The sequence below is a fragment of the Mesocricetus auratus genome, unplaced genomic scaffold (genome assembly GCF_017639785.1).
Source record: "Mesocricetus auratus isolate SY011 unplaced genomic scaffold, BCM_Maur_2.0 Super-Scaffold_100014, whole genome shotgun sequence".
Classification (NCBI taxonomy): Eukaryota; Metazoa; Chordata; class Mammalia; order Rodentia; family Cricetidae; genus Mesocricetus; species Mesocricetus auratus.
This window is the reverse complement of record NW_024429197.1, coordinates 1416893-1443996: the sequence shown is the minus strand read 5'-3', so window position 1 is coordinate 1443996 and position 27104 is coordinate 1416893. Positions and strand designations below refer to the sequence as shown.

Genomic DNA, 27104 nt, shown 5'->3' with positions numbered 1-27104 from the left:
GGTGATGCTAATCAGTGGAATCTAACCAAGACCCCTTCCTGCAGAAAGCAGTATGGCCAGCAGCAACTGAACTCATGTACTTTTAGTTGCAGTGTGAACTCTGGGGGAAAGGCTCCCCTTTGCCTGTTCCCAACCTGAGGATTCTCACCTACAAGCCAGAGAATGGTTTCTCTCGTCCCCATCCATCTCGCTTGGCGGAAGAAGAGGCTTGCTTACCTAGGCAACACAAATGTGGAGTATGGGCCTGCAAGCTGGCTCAGCAAGGAAAGACGCTTGCCTCCACGCCCAAAGATTTGAGGAACCCTCGTGGTGGTGAGAGAGAACCAACTCCCGCAGGTTGTCCTCTGGCCGCCACACGCTGCCGTGGCATATGTACGTGCCCACTCACACACACATACACACAATGGATGAATGTACTAAAAACCAACTTAGCAAATAAGCAAAGAGCATGATGGAGTAGAGTCCCAGCGGTACTTTTCTAGCTGCCAGTCCTACTACCAACAGTGAAGCAAAACTCGAGTAACCTCCCTGGCCTCACTAGCCTTCAGTGGAATTTAAAAATAACTCAAAGAGGCCACAGGTGACTGAGCACTATCCTGGTCCCTGGCGGGCTTTGCTCAGATGCCACCCCTGGCATGTGGGTCATGATGACAACAGTCACCTGGGTTCCTTTTCTTAGAAAGTTGCTTCCGTTGAAACCACTGGCCTGCACTGGTGTCTGGCGTGTGACCTTTTGAGTCAGAAAGCATACAACGGCCCCCTATGCTCACGCAGACATTTCTGTGTGAACACACGTGCCCCGCATCGCCCAGAAGTTTGATTGCAAATGTGTAGAATGCTGCCTACTCTGGTCACCTCCGCCAAACTACGAATCACCCCACTTGTTTATCTCAGAGGTCCCCCTAAACTCAATACTCTGGAACATAGTATCACTATGTAGCCCAGGCTGGTCACACTTAACTACCTTGAGAAGAGGCATACCACACGGCAGGCAAATGGCCTGGCAGGCAATATTATTAGCCAATCCCTTAGACGTGAGAGTACAGATGGTAAGAAAGTAAGAGGCCCCGAATGACTGTGTGGAGCCAAGATCCTCCCATCCCTATTTAAATCACAACTATTTAAATTATGACCTAAGTAACTGAAGCCCTGGAGATGTGGGTCAGTTTGCACAGTGACTAGCATCCTCCTGCCTCAGTTTCCCCACCAGCCATAAGATTGTTCCAAGTATTAACCAGCTTCACATTGACCAAGAGGATTGGAAAGACACTCCCCACTCTGCTTCAGATATCAGTCCTTAGCAGGACAGTCCCCAGACATTTTGGCTTTCATCACCACCCGGATGTGGTTCTGTCCCCAGGAATTTCCCTAGCTGCTTCTTGAATAGTCCTCAGCCGGCAAGTTTACAGGAAGCCTCTGCAAGCTCCTGGTAACCCGCTCATCCCTGGAGGGAGAGCGCATGTGCTCTTGGATGCTGGTGTGCTTCTCCACACTCATGAGTCAGTGCTGGGGGAGGACAGCTGAGGAAGTCTGTGAACTTCATCTCGAAGGCAGCGGCAGGAGTTTCCCTCACTTATGACAAAGTTATTGCACCAACAGCTTCTCGGGCTGGCAATCAGAGAAGTACAAACCAACGGTACAGTCCAGGTCACCCCCAACACAACGGCTACCCACTTCTCTGCGTGTAAGCCCTGTAGACATCCCTATCTAGTGCTGACCTTTTTTTATTTTTTGACATTTTTACTTTTTTTGTTTTATCTCATGCGCATTGGTGTTTTGCATGCATGTCTGTCAGTGTGAGGGTGTCAGATCCCCTGGAACTGGAGTTACAGACAGGTGTGAGCTGCCATGTGGTTGCTGGGAATTGAACCCAGGTCCTCTGGAAGAGCAGCCAGTGCTCTTAACCACCGAGCCATCTCCCAGTCTCCTTGACCTTTCTGTCCTTTGGAATATCTGCTTTTGGAATATCTGACTTTGCTTCCTAAAATGCAGGTGTGGAGGTCTGGGTATAAAATTCCAGGCGGTTAGTGGGTCCTTTGGCCCTATGACCTGGATATGAGTTAACCAACGTTTAAAATGACTCAACCATTTTGCCACTCTCCTGCCAACTGTAATACTTTGTTACCTTGATTATCAGGAGATCAAGTAAATGCAGCACTTAAAAGGTGTCCCTAAATGGAGAGATGATTTCTAGAAGGGTATGTGAGGTGTTGGGGATCTTGAGTACCTCTGGTGTACACCCCGAGATAAAAAGGGTTTTAGTATTAGTGTCAGATAGCCTTTGACACTGATGTGTCATGTGTACACAGCACTTTTGTAATTACAGAGTTAACAAAACATCGTTTGAGAACTATACACAAGCTATTGTTACTTCCAGGCCTGTGATGAGAAGGGAGAGGTCAGCAATTCCGAGGAGGCCAGAATCCTGTCCAGCAGGGAGTGGGGAACCATATCAGCTGGTGGGCGCAGGCAGAAAAGACTTGAGACCAGGAACAATTCCAGATAGTTGCTGCTGGGTCTTTACTGTGGCCTTAAATCCCCATGTGGACAGGAACGTGCTGCCAGTATTCATTAGCAATACTGCTGACTGGAGAAACCGGCCAAACCCATGCACGTTTGTCCCTTTTATCTAAAGACAAACACACGGTCACCTGCAGAGGCAAGATATTTTAGGAGGCTGTTTGTTCACTACCCCGGCTTCTTCCTGCATCCCCACCCAAGCTTCCAAAGCCCCTGAATGCTACAGGAGCAACCAGGAACATTCACAGAGACCTGTACACAAGACCACCCTGCCTAGTAGTAACCTATACAGAATCTACAACAAACTAGAGGGATTTTAAAAAAGAAAACATTTTCTCTTTAAGGACCATAAAAACGATGCTTGCTTATTAAATACCAGTTACAAAATCTAGACCAGCAGAAAGAAAATGCAAGCCTAATTGCACTGTCATCCTAAATTCCAGTAAGATTGTGAGGGTCCCCAGAATTTCTTGCATACTGTGAAAACAAAGACAACTTTTATTTCCTCCTATAATAGGATCTTATTACAACATGGTTTGAGATCTATATTTATATTGGGATAGTTTTAGTCCTTTTGCGGCGGGGGGGGGCTTTGCACACACTTGCCAAACCCTCTACCACTGAACCAGAACCCTAGTACTTGGGGATCTAACTTTTCAGCCTCTGATACCTAACGATTTACATTCCCACCAAGAGCATATGAAAGTATCCCCTTCTAGTTCTTCCTTCCCTCCCTCCCGATTTTGAGACAGGGCCTCATGTAGCCCAGTCTGGCCTCAAACTCACTATGTATCTGAGGATGACCTTGAACTTCTGACCCTTCAGCCTCTGCTTCCTAAGCCCTGGATTACATTCACACTCTACCACACTTTGTTCATGTAGCACTGAGGATGGAACCCGGGGCTTAGTTCATGTTAGAGAGGCACTCTACCAACAGAGCCACATTCCAAGCATCGACATTATTTTTAACTTAAGATTCTTACTGCATTTGTTTATTCACGGTGTGTGCACACACATGCATGGGTATATGGGGCATAGTGTGTGTGGAGGTCAGAGAAACTACCCGAGGGAATTGGGTCTCTCCTTCAACCCTGCCAGTCTCTGGGAACAAACTCAGGCCACAGGCTTGGCTGCCAGCACCTTTCCCTGCTGAGCGGTCTCACCTGTCCATTGACTTAAATTTGTAAAGCGCTTTCTGTTCCTTATGTGAAGACAGTACGGTCTGAGTTGGCGTGCCCTTGAATACAGTCAGGTAGACCGCTGTTCCACTTTCTCCCTTGCGCCCACTGGGCAGTAACAATTCATCTTTATCCCACCCCTCGGCAGGGGCATTCAGCTTCGGCTGCTGACCCAGAAAGTTCCTGTGAGTGTTTATAAAACAAAACCTTCCAGGTTTGTGCCGACAGCGCTGCCCCAGATTGCCAACTGGCCTGTCAAACGCTTTGATTTTAGGAGCCTAATCTATCAACCATCCCCTGTGTAATTTTAGGAACCTAATCTGTCAACCATTCCCTGTTTTAAATTTAGAAACCTAATCTATCGACCATTCCTTGTGTAATTTTGCCTTTTACCACCACATTTAAAAGTCCCTTCCCAGAGGGGGCTGCAATACCTTGGTAGATAGTCGCTCACCCAGTGATCAAGGGCCATCATGGCTGATAATGCCACATGGATAATCTGTAGATCCTGATATTGGGAGGGGCGGGGGCACAAGAAAGGCCCTGAATAGTTATGAGAAGACAGCAGACAAACCCACCTGGAAGGACTAACATACTAAGGTGGCCAGCACACTCCCAGGCTTTCAATGTAGGGAATTCCAGGCAAATCTGAAAACTTACAAGGGCCAGAGCACACCTAGGAGCTGTGACAACCAGATATACTAGAAGCCCAATGTGCCACAGAGCCACATGACAACCAGATATACTATACTGTTTTAGATTGGATGCCAGAGCAGAAAAAAATGGCACTGGGAAGGCCAGAGCCATACATATAAACCCCGTAGCTTCAGTGATCAGAGCAGCCGCCCTCTGTATCCATGGGAAATGCATCCTAGAATTCAACCTGCTGCATATTGCTGGGACTGTATTGAACATGTAAATGATTTTTCTTTGTCATTCATTATCCCCTAAACAATACAGTATAAGAATTCTAGTGTTTACATTGTAATTGGTATTATAAATAATTTAAACTGTCAGCCAAGAGGGTACAAGCCTCTAATCCCAACTCTCCAGAGACAGAGGCAGGAGGATTACAAGTCCCAGACCAGCCTGGGCTGTACAAAAAGACCTGGCTTCTTTTCCCTTTACTGTGATAAACTATCTTTTTTTTTTTTTTTTTTTTGGTTTTATGAGACAAGGTTTCTCTGTATTGTTTTGGAGGCTGTCAGTCCAGCCTGGCCTCGAACTCACAGAGATCCGCCTGCCTCTGCCTCCCGAGTGCTGGGATTAAAGGCGTGCGCCACCACCGCCCGGCGTGATAAACTATCCTATTGAATGCAATGGAAGGGAGAAGGGGTTGATTCTGACCTACAGTTCCAGGATACAGTGTGTCATGGTGGGGAGGTCAGACAGAAACAAAGCAGCTGTTCTCTTACTCCGGAGGTGGTGGGGAGGGGGAGAGAGAGAGAGAGAGAGAGAGAGAGAGAGAGAGAGAGAGAGAGAGAGAGAGAGAGAGAGAGAGAGAGAGAGAGAGAGAGAGAGAGAGAGAGAGAGAGAGAGAGAGAGAGAGAGAGAGAGAGAGAGAGAGAGAGAGAGAGAGAGAGAGAGAGAGAATATGTAGAATGTTTTGAACAATTTAGGTAGAAAATCAGAGGAAATAGGAAGTGAGAAGCCATCAGACTTCCTGACTAGGAAAGTGGCTCGTTGGGACCAAGGCCTGGGGTCAAGAGGGCCTGGCAGCGGACATTGGATGGGACCATGGAGGGCAGGGGGGTCTCTGAAGAGGTCAGGTCTGAGAGCTGGGAAGCGCCAGTTGCCTGGGCTGCCTGCAGGCAGCTGGAGAGCAGTGAAGTTGTCTGTTCATCGGTTCATCGCTGAGTGTTGCTCTTGCTTACTAACGGGACCTGTTTGCTTCCTAGTTTACTGACTCCTCCCTGCTCCCCAATAAGGTGCAGGCCTCACGAGGGCAGGGAATGGCTCTCCTGTGGGCTCTGCACGCCAAAGTCAACAATCCTGCGTGATCTGTAGGAAAACTCAATGCATGAGTACACAGGCATGTTTCCAAAATGATTCTGACCCTCAAGTTTTTATTGTGACAAAATTCTACTGGGAAATCCCATTTGTTCTTTATGATATAAACTTTACTGTCCTACCAAGTTTTTTACAGTATCATTGAGAGGGTGCGCACCTGTGGAGGTCAGAGGACAACACTGTAGGGTGGATTCCCTCCTTCCACCTTTACATGGGTTCTGGGGATCGAACGTGGGTTGTCAGGATTTCTGGGTAAGCACATCACCAGCCAAGCCATCTCAACAGCCTCACTGACCAAGTTTTAAGTGTGCAGTTTGGTAAAGGGCCCTCTTGTCAGAGGCCAACTATGACCTATGACATCCATCCATACAGCTCTTTGTTTTGTGAAACTACACGCCGACCCAGCACACGGTAGCTCACTGACCCCCTCCCTTTGTCTCTGGAAACCAGCAATCCACTTTACATCTTCTTCAGTAGTCTAGGGATCTGAACTCGGGTCCTTGAGTTTGCATGGCAAGCTCTACCCACTGAGCAAGCCTCTCTAGTTTGTCTTTTCATAGGCTTTTTTTTCTCTTAGCATTTCGGGTAGAAAGTGCCAGGTAGCCTTCCATTGGAAGGCTGAGAGATACTCCTTTCTGTGGATGGGCCGTGTTCTGTCTGTTTATCCATCCATCTGTGGATGCCCCGCCCACATTCTAGCTCTCACAAACACAGCTATGAGCGCAGTACACGCATGTCCCTACTGAGCCCAGCTCTTTCGAGCATATATACCCAGAAGTGAGGCTGCTGGATTGCATGGCAGCTCTATTTTAATTTCTTGAGGAACTGCCAACACTAAAATAACTTCTGGAAGGAAATTCTGTATTTTTCCCCCACCCCACCCTCACAGCTCTGCGGGCCCCTGTGAACGTAACTCTCCTGCTCCAGGGACTTTGCACGGGTTGCCACGTCCACCAGGAGTGCTTGTGGCCACCTGAACTTTGTTCCCCTTCCCTCTTTAGCTCAGACTCCCCCTCTTTAAAAGACCTTTCCCTAGCCGAGGAATGTAGCACAGTAGGTAGTCTAGTCTGCTTGTCTGGTACACGTGAGGTCCTGGATTCGATCCCCAGCATTATATTAAGCAGATGTGGGGGGGGGAGGCAGATCTCTAATCCCAGAACTCTGGGGGCGGATAAAGGATTCAAGGCCATCCTCAGCTACATGGCTCTATACATGGTTCTAGGCTAGCCTGTGCAACATGAGATGCAATCTCTAAAATAAAATAAAATCTTTTCCCCGAGCTCTGAGTTTGAGTTAAGATCTCTTTCCTGGGCCCGGGTCCTCTGATCATATTCCAACTGTATGGTACATTCCCCACCGTCTCCCTCAGCACCACAGGCTATATCCTTGTGGGCAGGGGCTGCCTCTCAGTTGAATAACAGGCTCAGTAACTAAGGACTGTAACATTTGTTTACCCGTTTGTTTATGCAAATATCTTTACATATGCCTAGGTCCAAGGCACAACCACGCGCACTGCTAATCATCTAAAATCAGAGTTGCCCAGAGGCAGTACCAACCAGCAATTACCCACCCAACCTGCAGTTCACGGTGCTACGGACCGGAAGCCTCTTCAGATCGTTTTCCTAGGGGAGGCTGAGAGCTTTTAAAAATCATGACCCTTCTACCGCATATCACAAGCCAGGTCCATGCCCTCATCAGGCCAGACAGCAGGGGCAGGAAAAAAGCAGCACAAGAAGGCAAGTCATTCTCAGGCCCCTCCAGGCCTGGTGTAAAGAGAAAACTGGCAAAAATTAAGGTTCCATTAAGAGTAACGGGGCCTATAGCTTATGGTTTAGCATATGCAAGGCTCAGGGTTTAGTCCTAGTACCCACCTACCCCAAGTCTCATGTACAGACCACACTAGAGGCTTCCAGAATTATATATTACACACGAGATCATGATCTCAAGGCACTGGCCCACCATGGTGAGGCTGGGTTCTGCTTCTAGGGTTCATATGTTGGGTAAGGTAGGCTGTTCCTGGTTCAGTTAGGCTAGGAAGACAGGTCTTGGGGAGTTATCAGTCAATCCATAAATTCAGAGAGAGAGAGTCAGACAGACAGACAGAGACAGAAGGGTTGGGATGTAGTTCACTGGAGGAATGCTTGCCCAGCATGCACAAAGCCCTGAGTTTGAGCTCCAGCACCACATAAACTGGGTGTAGAGGGTACAAATGTAATCCCAGCACTCAAGTGGTAGAGGCAAGGTGGATCAGGAGCTCAAGGTCATGTTGGACAAGACCTTTACATTTAAGGTCTGAGATATGTGAGACCTTGTCTCAAAAAGGAAAAGAGAATATTAAAAAGAAGAGACATGGGGCTGGAGTGGCCCTGGCTGCTCTTCCAGAGGTCCTGAGTTCAATTCCCCGCAATCACATGGTAGCTCACAACCATCTGTAATGAGATCTGGTGCCCTCTTCTTGCATAAAGTCATAGAAGCAGATAGAGCACTCTTATACATAAACCAAACAAATCTTTTTTAAAAAAAGAGAAAAGGAGCTGGGCGTTGGTGGCGCACGCCTTTAATCCCAGCACTCGGGAGGCAGAGGCAGGCGGATCTCTGTGAGTTCGAGGTCAGCCTGGTCTATAGAGCGAGTTCCCTGACAGTCTCCAAAAAAATACGGAGAAACCCTGTCTCTGGAAAAAACAAACAAACAAAAAAACAAAACAAAAACAAAAAAAAAGAGAGAAAAGGGGGAGGAAGAAGAAATGAAATGATAAATAGGAAATAGGATGGTTATGCCTGGGTGGCAGATAAGTTCTGCTATTGAACAAAGTAATATGTGCTTTTAAAAGGAGTTATTTTTAACTTGTTTGTATGTGAGTGCTTGTGTGTGTGTGTGTGTGTGTGTGTATACCCTTATGTGTGTAGGTGCCCAAGGAAGCCAGAAGAGGACATCAGATCCTCTGGAACTGGATTTACAGGCTGTTAGGAGCTGCCATGTGGGTTCTGGGAACCGAACCCAGGTCCTCTGTAAAAGCAGCCCTTAACCGTCTCTGTATCCCTCCAGCACTGACGAAGGGCTTTAAGACAGCATTATAAGCAGGGCTGCTGCCAGACAGTGATGGGGTTTCCCGAAGAGTGTTCCAGGTGCGCGCACAGTGTGGCCTCTGGCCAGCACAGTCTGTGCTGTGGATGTGGGCCCAGGCCAGCTTGCTACCTCACACCGACTGCCTAGACTCCTTTGGAAAGCTCGTCACAGTTTCCACGTGGAAACACTCATCAGAGTGAGCCCGGTGCCTATCGCCCTTGCCTCTGTTTTTCCCAAGGGCTGAGGAGGCTGTGTAAAGAGCAGCTTTCCACTTTGGGATGCCCTTTACTTTTAAGGTCTCCAAATTCTTTAAAAGGGACCATTTGCGCTGAGGATGTATGCAGAACACTTGCAAGCGGGTCCTCCTCCCTGCTGGCCCCTCCTTCCTGCTGGCCCCTCCTTCCTGCTGGCCCCGCCTTCCTGCTGGCCCCTCCTTCCTGCTGGCCCTGCCTCTCACCCCTGAGCTCTGTCCTTGCAAACCTTGAGCTGCTTCTGGGAACTATCCAAGGAATCCTGAGTTCCCAGGATCACAGCATTAAAAACCCAGGGCCCGAAGCAGGACTGCCCGAAGCTCCTATCATGGAGACAAACATGTGCTGTTTTGGACTCAGACTACACTCACATACAGACTGCTCCTAGGTCCAAGAGATGCTCAGCAGGTAAAGGCGTGTGTGATGAAGCTTAATGATTTGATTTGCTAAGACCCACATGGCAGATGGAGAGAACCAACTCCTCCAAGTCAGCCATACCTTGGCACAAGTGCACCCCAACTCACACCCATACCCACACGTGCACACACACGCACAAAATAAGCAAATAAACATCATTTTAAAAATTGATAAAGATATATTGGGTGTGGTGGCACATGCCTTTATCCTAGGATGACGGAGGCAGAGGCAGGAGGATCTCTGAGAGTTCTAGGCTGACCTGGTCTACATAGAGAGTACCAGGACAGCCAGGGCTACATGGTGAGAACTTGTCTCAAAATACCAAAATAGTAATAATTTAAAATTTTTAATAAAAACACTTTTTAATGGGCCACTGAAATGTCTCAGAAGGTAAAGGTGCTTGCCCCCAAGTTTGATCCTTGGGACCCACATGGTGAAGGAGAGAGCCAATTCCCAAAAGTCATCCCTTGGTATCCACGGACTCCCATGGCACCCCCACACCATCCCAATGCCTCTCAGACAAGCACAAAATAAATACAATGCTTTTTTAAATTATGCATACAGATTTCTATTCTTTCTTCTCTTTCACATTTTAAAAAGACAGGGCAAGAACACTTAGCCAACTGTCAAACCCACTGATAGGACAATAGGTAAACCGTGGCACGTGCCTGCCATCCTGGAGCTGGTGAAGTGGAGGCAGGAGGATCAGGAGTTCAAGGTCGTCTTTGGCTGTATAGCTAGTGGAGACCAGCCCGGGATACAAGGCCCCCAGTCTCAAAAGCCCAAACCAAATCCAAACAGTTAAAGAAGTTGCCCACAGTCTGCAAACATTAGCCTGGAAGACATCCATTGTCCATCCAGGACAACATCAATACTAACAATGTCCCACCCCAGAAGTCTGTCCCCCAGGACGAGGCCCCTCCCTGCACCACTTGCCTAGGAAGCAAATTCTCTGAACATTTTATTTTGCCTTTGACTCTTTTTAAAAAAAAAAATTTAAAGTGTGTGTGTGTGTGACAGAGAGAGTTATGTGCTCGTGTGTGTGCGTGTGTGTGACAGAGTGTTATGTGCTCATGTGTGTGTGTGTGAGAGAGAGAGAGACAGAGTTATGTGCTCGTGTGTGTGTGTGTGTGTGTGTGTGAGACAGAGAGAGTTATGTGCTGGTGTGTGTGTGTGTGTGTGTGTGTGTGTGTGTGTGTGTCAGAGAATGCACATTTGCAGAGGCCAGGAGAGGGCGCCATGTGTCATCGCCCTGCAGCACTCCCTGCCTGACTCCTTTGTGGCAGTGGTTCTCAACCTATGGGTCACAAATGACCTTTCACAGGGGCCACATATCAGATATCCTGCATATAGGATATTTACATTACAATTCATAACACTAGAAAATTACAATTATGAAGCAGCAATGAAAACACTTGTATGGCTGGGGGTCACCACAACATGAGGACTGTATTAAAGGGTTACAGTGTTAAGAAGGTTGAGAACCACTGCTTTGAACCTTGGGTTCCTGTTTCTTCAGCTTGTCTGGAAGCCAGTAAACCCCAGGGATCATCCGGTCTCAATCCTCTACAGAGTTGGGTTATGGGCAATGGAGAGATTCCCAGCCTGTTACAAGCTCAGATCTGAACTCATGATCACAGAACAAGTGCTTTAGCCCCTGAGACCTCTCTCTAGTCTCCACTCTTGCTACCTCTTCCCAAGGAGAAGGGCTGAAATGAACCAGCCCAAATTAGATATTCCTAGGGACCTACTATTGACGTCCCACAAGGCCTAGTCTGGGGAAGCCATGGGACCAGGGGTGGGTGGTAGCTCTGGTTGACTGAAAATGAACACCATCGATATTCTCCCTTTGTATAACCTTAGGCTCCCACTGGTCCCATCCAGATGCTAACCTCCTCTTTCTAAAAACCTCATGAGACTCGGGCATCTTAAAAGCAATCCTCTAACACTCACAGTAATGCAGAAGCATGAACTCCAGAACCCTGTGCACCTTGAATTGTGTTAGAGGATTTGGGTCAAGGCAGTGTCCTGGCTGAATGAACCCTAAAGTCCAGACTCCTGAATTCCTGATGGCCATCAGGTAGAGGAAGCCCAGAGTCTAGCAAGCCTGGAGGTGGGGTGGGGAGGGGGAATGTAAAACCAGATGTAACACGGCAGAGCAAAATCAATCAGTCCTACAGCCAATGTTACTGGGTCTATGGCACTGCCCTTGCTCCTTATGACGGACAGGTGTGTGCTTGCATCGTGGAGAAGCAGCGGTGTCCTTCGTCTGTAGTTGCAGATGCCTGCATAGCTCGGTGGGTAAGGCAGTCTCAGACACACATCACCAGCATCTCCCTCCCAGACGACAGTGAGCAGACGGCCCTGGAAATACCAAGCCCACCCCTGTGTCTTTCAGGCCCCCTACTCTTACCTCCTTCTCGACACACCGCTGCAGAAGTGTGCAGCACAGAGAACGGGGCTTCTGGAGAGGGGACCACACTGTTTTTACTTCCAGCTTCAACTCTCCCCGCCCCTAAGAATCATCTACAAGGTCTGAGGATGTGGGGCTCAGTTGCCCTGGGTCTCTGCCCCAGCACCACATAAACTGGGCCAGTGCTGGCTGGCTGTGATCCTTGTCCTCAGGAAGTGAGGCAGGAGGGTCAGAAGTCATCCTCAGCTATACACGGAGTGCAGTCAGCTTGGGCTGTGTGAGACCCTGCTCCTCAAACCAACAAATAAACAAACAGAAGGACCCTCATAAACATCCAAGGCAGGCTGATGCGACATCTCAGCAGGTAAGGGAGCTTGCTGCCAAGCCCGAGGAACCGAGGTTCCTGTCCCCAGAACCCAAGGTAGGAGGAGACAACTAACTCCCAAAAGCTGGCCTCTGACCTCTACACACATGCACACACTAATAGTAAATAAAACAAAATAAAAATAAGTCGTCCTACACAGAGTTGGGGAAGTCAAGGTCGGGTCCTGGCTTTGATCTCAGGCTTGTCCTTCCCTTTCCTTGGGCCTCAGTTTCCCCATTTGCAACAGTAGCAGATTGGACTTCTGAAGCTGAGACCCCTGCTGGTTCCAACCAACATCCTAGGTCCACAAGTGACCAGCATGCAAATGTGAGGGCAGCTGAGCCTGTGAATCTAGGCCAGGGCATACAGGAGCCCAAGTAAACAGCTGAGCGGCAGCAGGCAGAGCACCAGGGCTAACCAGCTGCTCTGAGACAGGGCTGGGGCTTGAGAAAACAGAATGAGGAGTCCACCCAAGGTGCGGTGGCTGGGACAGCTTAGCATATGCCCACCTGTCAGATCTCTGGTCCTGGTCTTGAGCCATCTGGAAGTGGCTATGGCAGCCTGGCCTGTGGCGGGGGAAGGAAAACCAAACAAGCACTGCCAGGAGGGGAGGCCTGGTGCCAAGGCCTGGAAAAGAACACTGCCAGGCCAAGCTAGGCTGTGCCACCTGTCCAGGCTGGGGAGAAGCAGCACTCAGTGGAACGTCCAGAAAGACCCAGTGGCTAAGAAATCATCCGACCTGACTCCAGCGTGGCCAGCCCTGCTGGGGATCACATGGAGAATCCCGGAAGGAGTTTGGGCATACCCCCCCCCCCGACTGCTGGCCCTTCTGAGTTACACGGGTCTCTCGAAGTGGTGGGTGGACAGCTGGCAGCCCCCCCTCTCCACCTGCCACACTGCAGGGCCCTCCTGTAAGCCCCAGGCAATGAGAGAATCTGGACTCAGAGGGTGCTCTTGAGGCTGCTAAGTGCAGAATGTACTCCCTTGTGTGCCCGAGGACCAACCACAAAAGTGAAAGGAAACAGCAGCCAGACACAGGCTCCTCACACCCCATTGGGAAGACACTGGAACTTTACAGCATCTCGAATTCCCTAGAATTGTGATCTGTGGCTGCACCAAGAGGAGCCCAGAGCCCAAGCCCTTCCATTTCTCTAGCCCAAGGGATGGGAGAGGGCTGGCTGCCAGCCTCAGAATAGGGAAGGGCAAAAATGCAGAAGCATGGTGGTGTAAACCTGGAACTCCCCCTCCCTCCAGGGCAAGCTGCCCATAGAGGACAGGTGGTCAGTAGGGGCCACCTCTTCTGTCCCCAGCGTAGATGGAGAAAGTCCTGAGCCTGGGACATCTGGAACCCACGCAACATCTGGAGGGTGCAGGGCCCTGCCAACATGCTGGGAACTCGTGGGCTCTCTGGTGGGAAAAAGGGTGACTATTTGGGCCTCCCGTGGAGCCCAGGAATCTTGCCCTTGAGCATCCGGCACACGTGAAGGTCACAAGTTAATGCTTGCCTCCTGTATGGTCTCCTAACCAGAGCCCTCTGCGTCCCTGCTGTCCAGCCCACAGCCTGGTTTCCTGCTCCTAGCTGTCTGTCCGAATTGAGTTCGAGGAAGTCTGCTTGCTGCTGCTGTGTCTTGCCTAGTGCTGGGGGTGGAACTCAGGGCCTCACACAACAAGTAAGCACTCTACCACTGAGACCACACCCACACCCCCCACACACACCCACACACACACCCACACCCACACCCACACCCCCCCACACACACCCACACACACACTCACACACACACACACACACACACACACACACGAATTATCTTAACCTTGTGATCAAACGACTCCCCTGTCTTAAGACCTGGAGTGGAGTGTGTCCACACTGTCCACCTTGGGCAGCTCCTGGCCCACAGAAAATGCTCGGTCCACCTCTGCCCACCTCTGTGGGATGCTCCAATACAACACTTGGCCTGCCTAGTCCATCTCATCATGGACCCCCAGGCTTTTAACTTCCCCTCTCAACCCTCCCACAAACCCACCCTCACAACCTGAACGGCACCCCACCCAGTACATCTCCATACTTATGCACCTCTATATTACTGGCTTTTGCCATCTTGGCAGCTCTGACACCTTCCTCTCCTGTCTCCCAAGGCATGACAATGTCCTGGTGACTACACCAGTGCTAATATAACGAACTACACAGTATGTGCCACCAACGCCTCATCACTGCCTAGGGGCCTACCACTCCCTTCTCAGAGGAGGTGACTGTCCATCCTCCATCTCACAGCCAACAGGAGCACAGTGGGACTGCAGCATCCGTCACCCTCTAGGACCCTTGCCAGATCTACCGCTGACTCCCTGGATTTCCTCATTGGGCAGGCCTGGCCTTGGGTGATTCCCAGCTACTAACAGATTCACCACCAGCCTCTCTTTCCCTCCAGTCATCTCTGTCTTTAGGTCTGAGTTCAGGGAGCCTTTGTCAGTTCTGAGAAAGATATTTAGAAGGAAGGACCCCGTCCTTGAGCCACAGGTCTCAGGGGGGGAAGCTGTTTGACGCTTCTGTTAAGAGGCCAACCTTCAAGCTAGCCTTCCAAACAAAAGCCAGGGGAGGCCCTGGAGTGGACAGGAGGGGGTCCCTGCACCTGCAAGCTTTCATGGTCTCACCTACCTAGGCCCTGGCCCCTTCACTGTGCTCTGGACTCCCATCCCTAAGGTTCCTAGATTGGCCAAGGACCTGGCTCAGAGCCACGCTCATCAGAGGGGGAGGAAACCACCACCTTGCAGGGTTCCCCATAGCAGTTTCCAGGACAGATCTCCTGTTCCTGCCCTGTGGCTGAGAGAAATTTTCTCTTAAAGTGGCCAACGTGGTAATCAGACATGGCATTCCGTTCTCAAATGCACCCCCAACACTCACGTCAAGTATGGGCAAACTTACTCTCTCATAGGTATCCTATCTCCCTTGAACCCTGTAACTCACCTACAGAGTCCCCGGTCTCCTGTTCAAGAAGGCCTAGCCTCAGCCCAAGGCTCTGTCATTCCTATTTTACTGGTAAAGAAACCAAGGATCCTGGAGGACCCCTGGCTCTCCACCCCTCCATTGCTTCTACAAGCACGAATCTTAACCCGGTAACAGAAATAAGAGTAGTTGGTGTCCACTGCCACATACAAGGACGGGCTCATGAGACCAAAGAGGTGCCCCTCAAAAGCACCAGTGCCCAGGTGCCTCTGTCCAGGCCTAGGCAGATGGCACCTGTCCCCACCAACAGGGCCCCCCCCCCCGAGGCTGAAGCTGGAGCCATGCGGGGAGGCGGGAGTACCCCCCACTGGCCGGGGGCGGCTGAAGAGGGTGTGGGGCTCGGAGTCCCCTGGGGTACAGGTTCTGCATGATGCTCCGGGGATCACGGACACCCGACTGGGGCCCCACGGGACAGCCCTCGGCGCGATGGCGCAGACTCACCCGGGAAGCAGCGGGTCGCACTGGGTCTCGGCCCGGGGCTGGGGGTTCCGCGACACCCCCACCCCAGGCAATCATGGGCCACGGAGCCGGAGCCGGGGAGCCCAGCGTGGAGAGGGCGCGCAGTCTGGGGAGTGCGGTGGAAAGTAGGCAGTACGTCCCAAAGCTCGGAGAGTTGGAGGGAGGGACCCAGGGCGCTCTCAGGAGGCGCCGCCCACCTGCCCACCCTGCGCCCGGGGCGGAGCAGGCTGGATGGCCTGGCACTGCGCAGGGCAGTGTAGGGTCCCGGACCTAGCACTCTGCGGCGCGGGGATGGCTGTCTAGCGCTACACTTGCAGGGTAATGGGAGCTGGAAGTCCTTGCGACCTCACCTGGCAGTAAACTCACCTTCCTGTGCGCACAGGCGGCCGCCTCCTCTCCACCCGCAGCTCCCGGCCGCCCAGCCCAATGATGGGCGGTAGAGGGTAGGAGGAAGGAAGCGAGGTTTTCCCAGCTCTCAGCTCACGCCCTCGGCCAGCTCCCCACTCTCGGGTCTCCCGGACGCTCTCCGGATCTCCACTTTGAGCCCCAACTCGGGTGGAGCGTGAGGCCCGGGAATGTCCCCATAAGGGGCGCGTTCCCAGCTTGGCAGAAAACTTTCCAGCGAATCACAGACTGGCTTCTCCCTCCGCCTGGAGGCGGGGAGGGTCCTCTGACTTGAGAGCCGTCTCACCTGCTTGGAAGTTTGCCTGGGAACCCCGCGACTCCAGGCACGTATCTGCGTCCCCTGCTAGCTTTGAATTCCGGCGTGGATCGGGCCAGGGTCCCCTTCGTGGGTGCGCGTCCAACTCTTTGAAGCTGAAGGCCTTAGAAGTTCTTGGGCAGCCCGGTGTCAAAGAATCTGGTTGGGACCAAAGGCGCCTCCTACTGGGGATGATCGCTTTCTGGACAAGCTGCACAGTTTGGCTGCAGCCAAATTCACTTGGAATTCCTGGGTACTCCCAGCACGCAAATTCACGGTGCTGTATACTTCCGGAGTCCAAGCACACACGTCCTTTAACTTGCAGTTAGCAAGTTAGCAAGAGATTGATTTGGGGATGGCTTGTGATTCGGGAGGCAAAAGGCATTTTTGGAAACAGAGGCTTGGAGCACAAAAGTAGCTGCTAGACGTCACATCCTTACTCTGAACCCGGCCTGGGTTCCCACCTGCTCCCTTGACCATTCTCCCACAACCCCTCACAAACCTGCAGATAGTTACTGGTTGCAACGCCCAGGCCTCTAAGTTGCATTTCACCCTGACAGACTCGAGGCAGGTCATTCAGACAGTCTCAAAGGAATACTGGTACTTTTCCATGCCCGGATCCAGCCCCAGACCCGCCCCACTCGGCATCTCATCCAGCTGGGCGGGTCTGTGTATCTCGTCTATCTCGGAAAACCATCTTCCAAGTGGGGAGAGGCCAAAAACGTCACAGCCGAAGCTGAGCTACCGGCAAAGCCAAGAGAGAGTGGAAAGGAAGTGTGCTCTGTTCATACCTCCCCTGTTCAGCCCTCTGCCTCCATGTGGTTCTTTCCCTGGGTCTTCCCGCAATGGAGCGGCTGGCCAGTTTACCCCACTACATGTCAGCTCACCAGGGCCGCAGACGTGTGTCCTTAGGGGAAACGATCCAAAGACATGAATCTCAAAACAGTGACTTTCTATTATCTATTGTGCCCGACAGCAGAAGTAGGCATTAGATACAGCTTCTGGAAAGGCGCCATTAGCCAAGCGATTTTAGCATCCTGTAAGAGTTGGAAAAAGTAAGAGTAGATCCTGTGCTAGAAAGCCCAGGAGGGTCTTTACTGGTGCTGTGCTGTGCTGTGCTGGCAGTGATTTTGGCCTGGGGGAAGCTGGTACCCGGCCTCCAGAACTGTAACATTAAGTAACCGTGTTGCTCTAAGCCATGCATCAGCTTCTGGCACTTGGTTACAGCAGCCCCCGGGATGAAGCCATCTAACAGTCTCAGCTGTACAGGCCAAAGCTGATTTCACCGGCCCTTCTGCTGACTGTCCACTGTGAAGTCCCTCTCTCAAGAGGCACCAGGATATATCCTGAATCCTGGATTTAGCAAGAGGATAAGATTTCATCAGAGCTATCTTTATTTTATTTATTTATTTTTGGCTTCTCTGCCATTTGTGAACTGTGTGACCTTGGGGAAATGTCTTATCCTCTCTGGGCCCCGGTTTCTTTCGTTAGATGTCAAAACAATGATGCCAACTGGGTACATGGGGGACATGTGCCTGTGACCTCAGATCTTGAGATGCTGAGGCAGGAGGATTGCACATTTGAGGCCGCTTTGGGTAACCTTCTTTTGTTACTAGTGAGGATTGAGGCTTGGGCCTCATGCGTGTGAGCTGACTATTTTACCATTAAACTACATCTCCAATCCTAGCTTGACTAACTTAATGAGACTCTCTCCAAAACAATAAACCAATTAATTTAGTCAAGTAATTCTTTCAATGGGGGCTGAAGGTGTAGCTCAGTGGGCAGAGTGTTTGCCCTACCTATGTTCTCTAGCAGGGCATAAACCCCAGTGGAGTGCCACACTCCTGTAATTCCAACTCTAAGGAGATGGAGGCAGGAGGATCAAAATTGTAAGCTCACCCTCAGAAACACAGGTAAGTTTGAGAGCTGCATGGTATCCTGTCTTTCGGGGGTGATGGCGATGATGAATGCCCAGCCCCATGCTTGGCCCTGGGGTCCTACCCTCAGCCCATAAAGCACAAAAACAAAATAAAAATAGTGATGCTAAAAATACCCCCTTGCAGGATCAATATGAGGATCAGATGGAGCAGACCGTGACGGAGCTCTGTGTGAGTCCCTGTGTCGTCTGAGGGGCAGTTGTTGGGGACACTGGCCTGCCCGCTCCTGAACACAGGGCTCTTCAGAGTAGACCTGTCTAGCAGGCCCTTTCCTGAACTCTGGCTGAGTGGGGAAGTGATACTTAAGAATGAAAGTCTAGCTGGGCTTGGTGGTATACGCCTGTAGTTCTGGCATTTGGGAACAAACGCAGGAAGATCAGAAGTTCAAGGTCACTCTTCTTACACAACAAATTTGAGGATTGCTCTTTGTGAGAGTCTGTCTACACACACACACACACAGACAGAGGCAGAGAGACAGAGAGACAGAGACAGAGACAGAGAGACAGTAAGAGAGAGACAGAGAGAGACAGAGAGAGAATCCAACCAACCAAACAAACAAATAAACAAACAAAAAAGCCCCACTATTTAAAAGAAAAAAATACATCACCTGGGTAGTTGTGATGCACACCTTTAATCCAAGCACTCTGGAGGCAGAGGCAGGTGGATCTTTGTGAGTTTGAGGCCAGCCTGGTCTACAAAGCGAGCTCCAGGACAGCAAGGGCTGACACAGAAACCCTGTCTGGAAAAACAAAAAAACAAAACCAAAATAAAGAGCCATACATTGTCACTGGTCGTGACTAGATAGGCCCCTTTCTGATCATGTGTAAATGGAAAGGAAAATATCTCTTCACTAAGAAAATGTGCTCAATGGCCAGCAAGATGGCCCGATGGGTGAGGGCAAAGTGCTTGCTGGGTAAGCCTGACGCCCTGAGTTCGATCCCCAGTCCCAAGTGTAGGTGGAAGGACAGATCTAACTCCACAGAGTTGTCCTCTGACCACCACGTGAACACTGTGGCATAGCTGTGCCCCACCCATCATAGAGCAATGCCCTCCCACGTAATAGTAACAGTGGTTTTATGTGTTCTGGGCCAGCAGGATGGCTGAGTGGGTAAACCACATTGACCTGAATTTGATCCTCAGGAGCCATACGGCAGGAGAGACAGACTCCCAAAAGTTGTCCTCTGACCTCCACATGTGCGTGTGTGAGCATAAACACATAATTTTTTTAAAAAGGTAATTTCAACTTTTCAATATGTTTCTAACATTTAGATGTTGGTGAGGAGTCAGCTGTTAGCCCTGTGCCGTCCATTGCTGGCTGTGGCCTTTGCCATCTGTCACCGTTTTCCCTCCCAGGTCCCTGTTTTAACCCACTTACTTTTTTTTAAACAGAAATCACTGTGTACTCAGACTTACCTTGAAGTCACCATCCTCCTGCCTCAGCCTCCTGAGTACAGATTCCCAATTGCTCTAACTAGGATCTCATCTTTGCACCCTGCAAGAGCTGAGCCCAAACTTCTTTGCTGATGACTGTCCCACAGTCAGCAGTAGGTCACATATGTGTGTGACCTGGCCTCAGACCGGGCCATCCCTACTGTTCACCAGGAAGTGGCACGTCTTCAGGAGTGACATAGTTGTCCAGTCTCTCTGAAGGCTGACAGCTCCTTGTAGCAGACCAACTGTCCACATGGTGCCATGCAACATCAGAGAGTGGGAACATTTGTTTAAAGGAAACAGTTCCTGCCTCATTTCCTGAAAAAAAATTAATTTCAGAAATCGGTCCTACTCTCCCAGTGTCATTGGCCAGTGGGGGCAAGCCAGACAGCTGGGAACAGAGCCTGGGAGGACATCCCAACATTTGACACACCTTCTCCTGTCCTGTTCTGTCTTTTTGAGGCAAGGTCTTATTATGTAACCTCGGCTGGCCTGGAGATTGCTATGTAGAGCATGCTGGCCTGGTGATGGGGATGTCCTTCCATATGCTGTGCACATGCGTTTCTCCTGTTGGTTGATGAATAAAGCTGTTTCAGTCAATGGACAGGCAGGATGTAGCCAGGCAGAAAGCATAGGCAGGACTGTCAGACAAGGAGAATTCTGGGAAGAGGAACGTAGAGGGTGAGTTGAGAGGAGACACCATGGAAGCTGCCAAAGAAGGAAGAGGCCCGGGCATCACCAGTAAGTCAAGAGTGCTTGGAGATACATAGATTAATGGAAATGAGTTAATAATTAAGAGAGAGGTAGCCAATAAGAAGCCTGGGTCATTGTCCAAACAATTTATAATTAATACAGCCTCTGTGTGTTTATTTGGGACTAGACAGCTGCAGGACCGGGCAGGACAGACACTTCTGTCTACAGTCTGGAATGTGTGGAGTGCCTCCCACTTTTGCCTCTGAATGCTGGGATTCCAGATGTGCACTACCATGCCTGGCAGGCAACGGTTCTTGAGACCCCTGATTATACAGAACCAGAGGCTCCATCTCTTACCACCAGATGTGTATATGTAGGCTTGCAGAAATGGCCCCCTGTGCCTCATTCCTCCCTCCAAATCAGTGGTCTGCATTGCTAAGTTGAGGATGTGTGGTGCAGATTTTAGCCCATTCCCACTGCCTCAAGTCCAGCTTCCCCAGCAAGGACACACTAGACTTCTCACTTTTCAACATGACATGATGCTCAGCCTTGAGACTCGTCGCCTTAGATCACAAACTGGGCCATCCCCTCTTCCGGTGTCTCTCTCTTCACTAGTGATACTGTTCTTGAATGGATGCTCCTGTCAAAGTTCCTTGGCTTGCTGTATTGGCAGGGCCCCTTATGGTGGCTGTGACTCTCGGGGTCACCCAGGAGCACTGGGGATCACACGGAAGCCTCACCTAGACATGGGGGCACTGCAGGGGAAGGTGGCTACAGCGGTGGCTGCCAGTGTTAGGACACTGCTACCACCTAGGCTTGCCTTCCATCTGCAGAGGGAGGGAGACAGAAGCCACATGCTAGTTGTGGCCTGCCAGCCCCCAGGGCTCTGCAGAATTCCTGTGTTTTTTTTCCCCCTGACTTTCTTCTGGCTTAAGGCTTAAGTTAGTCTGAGGGCATTCTGGCTAGTTTTTGTCAACTTAACACTAGCTAGAAAGAGAGAGCCTCAATTTAGGGATTACTTCCATCAGACTGGCCTGTGGGCGTGTCTATGGGGGCATTTTCTTGATTGACAAGGGAGAGCCTAAACCGCAATGAGTGGTGCCATCCCTCAGCAGGCGGTTGTGGATTCTATAAGGAAGCAGGGTAAGCAAAGCATGGAGAGTAAGCCAGAAAGCAGGGCTCCTCCATGGACTGCCTTGAGCTCCCGCCCTGGCTTCCATTGATGATGGACTGTAAGCTGTAAGATGAAACAAACCCTTTCCTCTCCTGGTTGGTTTGGTTGGTGTTTTACTACAGTAGGAGAGACGCAAACTAGAACAGAGGGTTTTCCATTTCTTACACCAAAAGGACCTGAAAACCACGTTGAAGCCTGAACCAGCAGTAGGGAGGGATCAGCAGTGGGAGGGACCCTCAGTGGGAGGAACTTTCAGTGGGAGGGACCCGCAGAGGGAGGGATCCGCAGAGGGAGGGACACGCATGCAGAGGGAGGGACCCGCAATGGGAGGGAACCCTAGTGTAAAGGCAGCACTAGAGGTCAGGCCAAGATGCTGTGCCAGCTTGGCTCTGCTGCCAGTTGGTAAGTGATTTGAAATCACTTGGGCAGCATGAGGATCCCCTGTGATTTAGACACGAAAGAAATAAACTCAACCCTTAGGCAGAGAAACGGCAATTAACATCCACTCTAAAGCTGAAAGGTGGCTGGCTATACGATTATACACAGCCGTGCAAAACAAGGAGCCTTGTGGTGGAGGATGCTTAAAGGACAAAGGCTGTGGACGCGGTGACAGAGGACGCCTGGGGCTTGCTGGTCAGTCGGTCTAGCCTAATCTGCGAGCCCCAGATGCTAGCTGTCCCCCTTTGTTCCTCATAGTCGTGACTCAAGATGTAAGCTCTCAGCCACTGCAGTAGGAAAGTAGCTAAGGCACTTTAAGGTTGCACATTAAAACTGTGAGGGAAAATAAACCCCTCCTTCCTTCTTCCCTTTTTTAACTTCCTTTCTCAGATATTTATTCACAGCATGTGAAAAATAAAGCAGAGCTCAGACGGGCCTTGAACTTACGATCTGCCCCCCTCAACCTTCCCAGCAGCAGGGGTTATGCATAGGCAAGCACTATGCCCTCTGCACCGTCTCACTGGCCCTAGCTAGGTACTGAATCTTCAGCCATATCTGGGGAGCTGGCTTTCTGAGTGAGCCAGAGATCACCACCCTAAGAAGACGCAGCCTTATTTTTACTTTTCAGACAATGAGTTTTTAAAGGAAGGAAACAAAGGCCATCAGTCAGTCCGGAGCTGTCTGTCCCTCTGGTAAGGTGGTCGGTATTATTCCTGGGACTCATGGCATCCATGGCTCTCTCCTTTTCATTCCCACACCTCTCCCTGGTAATTGTCTCTGGGATTCCGGGCTCAGACACTCTTTGGAAGACTGGGTCTGGTCAGTATCTGCCAGTATCAGCCCTGATGTCCTCCGTGTGCCATCTAGGCTGGACAGTCACCACAGAACAAGCAAGCCACAGACAGCGTGCACTTGCTGACCTACATAATACATACGTGCCAATTCCTTTGTCCCCTGTAACACAGAAATGCCCCATCAATTGTCCTGGAATTACAGGCTTGTGGCTGTCACTTTAGACTCTCAAGCTACCTCAGACTTCACCATATTCCCCACCCTTCCCTATATGACATCCAGATTGATTTGTTCTTTAGTGTGTGTGTGTATGTGTGTGTGTGTGTATGTACATATTTGCAGTGTGTGTGTCCTTGGTCGTGCATACATGTGACAGCTAGAGGTTCAGAAGTGTTTTGATCACGGAGAATAACTGCATTAGGCTGGAGATGTATTGCTCAGTTGACAAAGTCGCTCATTGGGTCTTGGAGGTCACTGATTGGCTAGCCTGGCTGTCCAATGAGCTCCTCCCCAGCACTGAAGTTACAGTTGCAAAAGAGCATGAGCACAGACTTGTTACATGGGGATCCCAAGCAGTTTAACCACGGAGCCATGTCTCCAGCTCCTTATTTTGGTTTTTGAGACAGAGTTGCATGTATGCCAGGCTGGTCTCAAACTCCCTATTTCGAGTACATCCTCTAATGAATGGGACTCCAATCCAGAGCTCAACCTTTAAGAACTTAACCTCCACCCAAACAAAGGTGTAGCTTTGATTCCCAAACGTGTTTCCTGTGGTGGCCTCACCCAGAAGAGACCCAAAGACTATATTGGTTCTGCTTTTTCTTCAAGCCCTCCTCTGACGGCAGCTGATTGGCTGGCGTTGCCTCTGTGGGTTGTGAATGCCATCCTAGGAGGCCTGCCCACTAGTGCAGACCTACTCCCTGGAGGAAGGCAAGGGCCAGAAGGGAAAGATGAAACCTGAAGCTGAGTCACTGAGCTGGCAAATCGAGTTACTTTGGGCGCTGGCTGGCTGCTGACAGGTCTAAGTCAGCAGCTGACTTAGCAAGCAGGGTGAAGTCATTTTTCAGAAAACCCAGTTATCACTCAGAGCCTCCAGTCTGCCCTGGGGTTTGGCTAGACCTTTCTGTCACCCCACCTTGCTAGCAGTGCCAGGCTTGGCGGTTAGGGACCCCCTGGCTCCTGTTGTTTTTAACACCTGACCAGGCAGGTGTGTCTCCCTCACCCAGGGTGGGCAGGAGCCCCTGCTAAGCATGTCCCACTAGTCCCCTGCCACTGCCAGCTTTGCTTGAAGCTGCATAGTGAGGACACTTGCCACCAGCAAGAGGACTGAGAGTTGGCATAGCTTGGGACAGAGACAGCCCAGCCTATAGGTTTCCTCAGGGGTGGTGTGGGGTGGGACAGCATTGCTGAGCTACTCGCTCTCTATTTGGTCAGAAAGGGACAAGTTTTGTGTTTTTCTTTTTGTAACTTAAAGTTTATTTTATTCATTGAGTTTAATTTTTTCTGTCTTCTTTTAGAGATTGATCTATGACCTCCGTTATGCTAGACAAGCTCTGACCACTGATCTTCATCCTTGGTCCTCTTTTTGGTGTTTCTATGTACTTATTTATTTATTTAGAGACAGGGTCTCATGTAGCTGAGGATGACTTTGAACTCCTGATTCTTCTGCCTCTACCTCCCTAGTGCTAAAATCACGGGTGCAACAATATACCTGCTTCATGCAAATTAGACAAGCACTCTACTGGGTTAGCTACAACACCCCTCCCCCACTGCTCACCAAGTCGCCCACCCGCCCTCGAGTTTGTAATCCTCTCTCTTTCTCAATGTCTGGGGTTTACCCCCAGTCACCCTAGGATCGATAATTTCTCGATAGAAGATTAACGGTTTCTTTCTCCTTAAATTGCCTTTACACACTGATCCTGGATTTCTAGCAAGGGTGTTTAGAGTTGTAGGTGCAGGAGGCAATTGCTGTAGCTTGTTACATGGGTTCACGGCCCCTCAAGCCCAGCACCAGGAAGCAGGTTCTAGCTCTGTGGGGTGCTGACTTGGTCAGACCCTTAGATAAATTGTTTAGGGGCTTGGGGCCTTGGCATCTTGCTCCGTAAGATGGGGTTGCTGACAGTCGGTCTAACTGGTGTTTGTGAAGTGCAGACAGCAATGCTGGTTCATGGTAAGTTGCTTTTTAAACAGGAACTCTTACTGTGGACCCCAGAGAACAGCTCCTGACATGACTGCAGATGCCCTGGTTGAGGGAGAGGCGGCCAGGTGGGTCCTTGTTCAACAGTGCAGGTAGCCAGTCTCAGAGCACCTGTGACTTGAAGGCCAAGGTCAGAGTCCTGGACAGTAAATCCAGCTGCCTTGTTTCTATGGACACTGGATAACCAAAGCGGGGCTCCGTGGGATTCATCCAGAAGGCTGCAAGAGCCAGACCTGGACATCTGCTTGGAGGCAAAGGATGGAGAAGGGGGCACTGGGAGGCCCTGGCACTTAGGAAGAGTTGGAGGCGACCCAAGCTAAAAGCAGCTGTGGTCAGCGTCCTGGCTTTCCCAGGACCCCAGCTGCTGAGAAGGGGAAGCAGTGGCCAGATATGCTGAGTTAGTGACCCAGCGGCTGCAAGGGACATGGGAAGTGCTGCCTAACTCTGTGAAAGTCCCGAGGCTGGTGGCTGCATCCCCACTGCTGTCCTTTGGGTCCCCTGACTTGCTTAAAAACATTTGCTCATTTAGTGGGAGAAGGGTGTCAACTCCTTTTGACAGATGTGCTCTGGGGACTGAACTCAAGTCACAGCTTTGGAGTCAAGTGTCTTTACCTCACTGGTCTCCCTTGATTACTCCGCCCCCATAAGGGGATCTTCTGCTAGAACGGGATGGGGGCTGGGCTCCTGGTTTCTTGATTCCCCTGAAGCCAGAGTCTACGTCTTACCTGTCCTACTAAAGATGAGTGTCTTGCCTTCTGTCATGGAAACAAAAGCCATTTCCGTTGGGTCTTCTGAAAGTGGTAAGGACTTCAAGGGGTCTAGCCTTGGCGGATTTTGCTGGACTGGAGTTCTGGAGGGTGCTGCTGGATTCTGTACCTCTTGAGTTGAACTCCGCATGTCAGGATGAGAAAGGGACGTGTTCCGCCATCTAGTGGCCCCCAATGGGACTGAAAGCTGTCATGACCCAAGGGCAGCTGCAAGCCAAGCTCTGATTGTAGCAGAAACTCCGGCCTGCAGATATGCATTTCAGTTTTAATGCAGAGATCCTAGACCCTGCTTCTAAATTATATACGGAAATGGAAATCCTGGAGGCCCCTCGGAGGGGGCAACAGGAGATGCAGGGTGGCTACTGCTGAACATCTATCTGGCTACTGCCTTTGGTGTCTTGAATAGCAAACTTTGGTCCATGTTTCTGTGAAAGAGAATCCAGAGTTGTCTGTCTTGCTCCTCTCTCCCATGTCACTCCACAACCTAGATGCAGATCTTTCTGTGGAGTGGGAAGGTTGGGGGCGCGTGTGTGTGCATGGCTGTGTGGAGATAATTAATTGCTTTGTAGGAGTTGAGGGAAGGGGTTGGAATCACTTTTTCTTTGGGTTTAAACTCAGAAGATGATGGGCAACCTTGTTGGGGAAGTCCTGTGCATTTGTCAATAAAGCACTGTCTGGCCAATAGGGAATCTAGATAGGTGGGACTAGGAGTCCAAGAGGACTCTGGGTAGGAGAAACACAAGGAGAGTCAACATGTAATGCCATGGGATAGGAAGCCCGGAACTATTCTCCGGTAAGAAACATACTTAGATTAACAATTATGGGGTAATTACTTAAGTCAGAGCTAGCCAGTAAGAAACAAGCAAGGCCAACAGCTTCATAATTAATATAGCCTCCTGTGTGTTTATTTGGGACTGATGTGGCTCTAGAACCAGGCTGGCGGGAAGGCTCCTCTCAAAGAAAAAGCTTCTCTTTACACAACCTTACTGGGGCACTTTGGTCAAATGACTGAGATCCACCATGAGTTGTGGGGAACTCTCATGGGCTGAGCCATATCCCCTCCTAATCTAGATGTTGGTATCCTAACCCCAGCACCTAAGACTGTAACAGTACTTGGATATAAGGACAAATGTGGATGTTGGTGGATGGTGTCTAGTGCAATGTGACCTGTGTGTCTATAAACAGATGGTGTTGTCATCCGTGTGAATATAGAGGAACAGCCATGGATAACATAGAGAGGAAGTGGCCAACTACTGGCCCAGGAGAGAGGTCTCAGAAGTAGTCAGCCCTAA

The 27104-nt window shown here is 50.3% G+C and overlaps 1 protein-coding gene across 5 annotated transcripts in view; it reads right to left on the bottom strand.

Moving 5' to 3' along the window:
* Nucleotides 1–17562, bottom strand: part of Tmem51 (transmembrane protein 51) — a 50867-nt gene extending 33305 nt beyond the window's left edge. For 2 of the 5 annotated variants that reach the window (XM_013121246.3, XM_005081093.4), the window contains exon 1: nucleotides 15666–15954. The gene's annotated coding sequence lies outside the window, so the exon portion shown is untranslated. Of the gene's footprint in view, nucleotides 1–15665; nucleotides 15996–16049 lie in introns of those variants that run through there. The other 3 variants (XM_013121248.3, XM_021233584.2, XM_040757480.1) reach the window with 3 other exon arrangements.
* Nucleotides 17563–27104: the final 9542 nt, after the last annotated feature.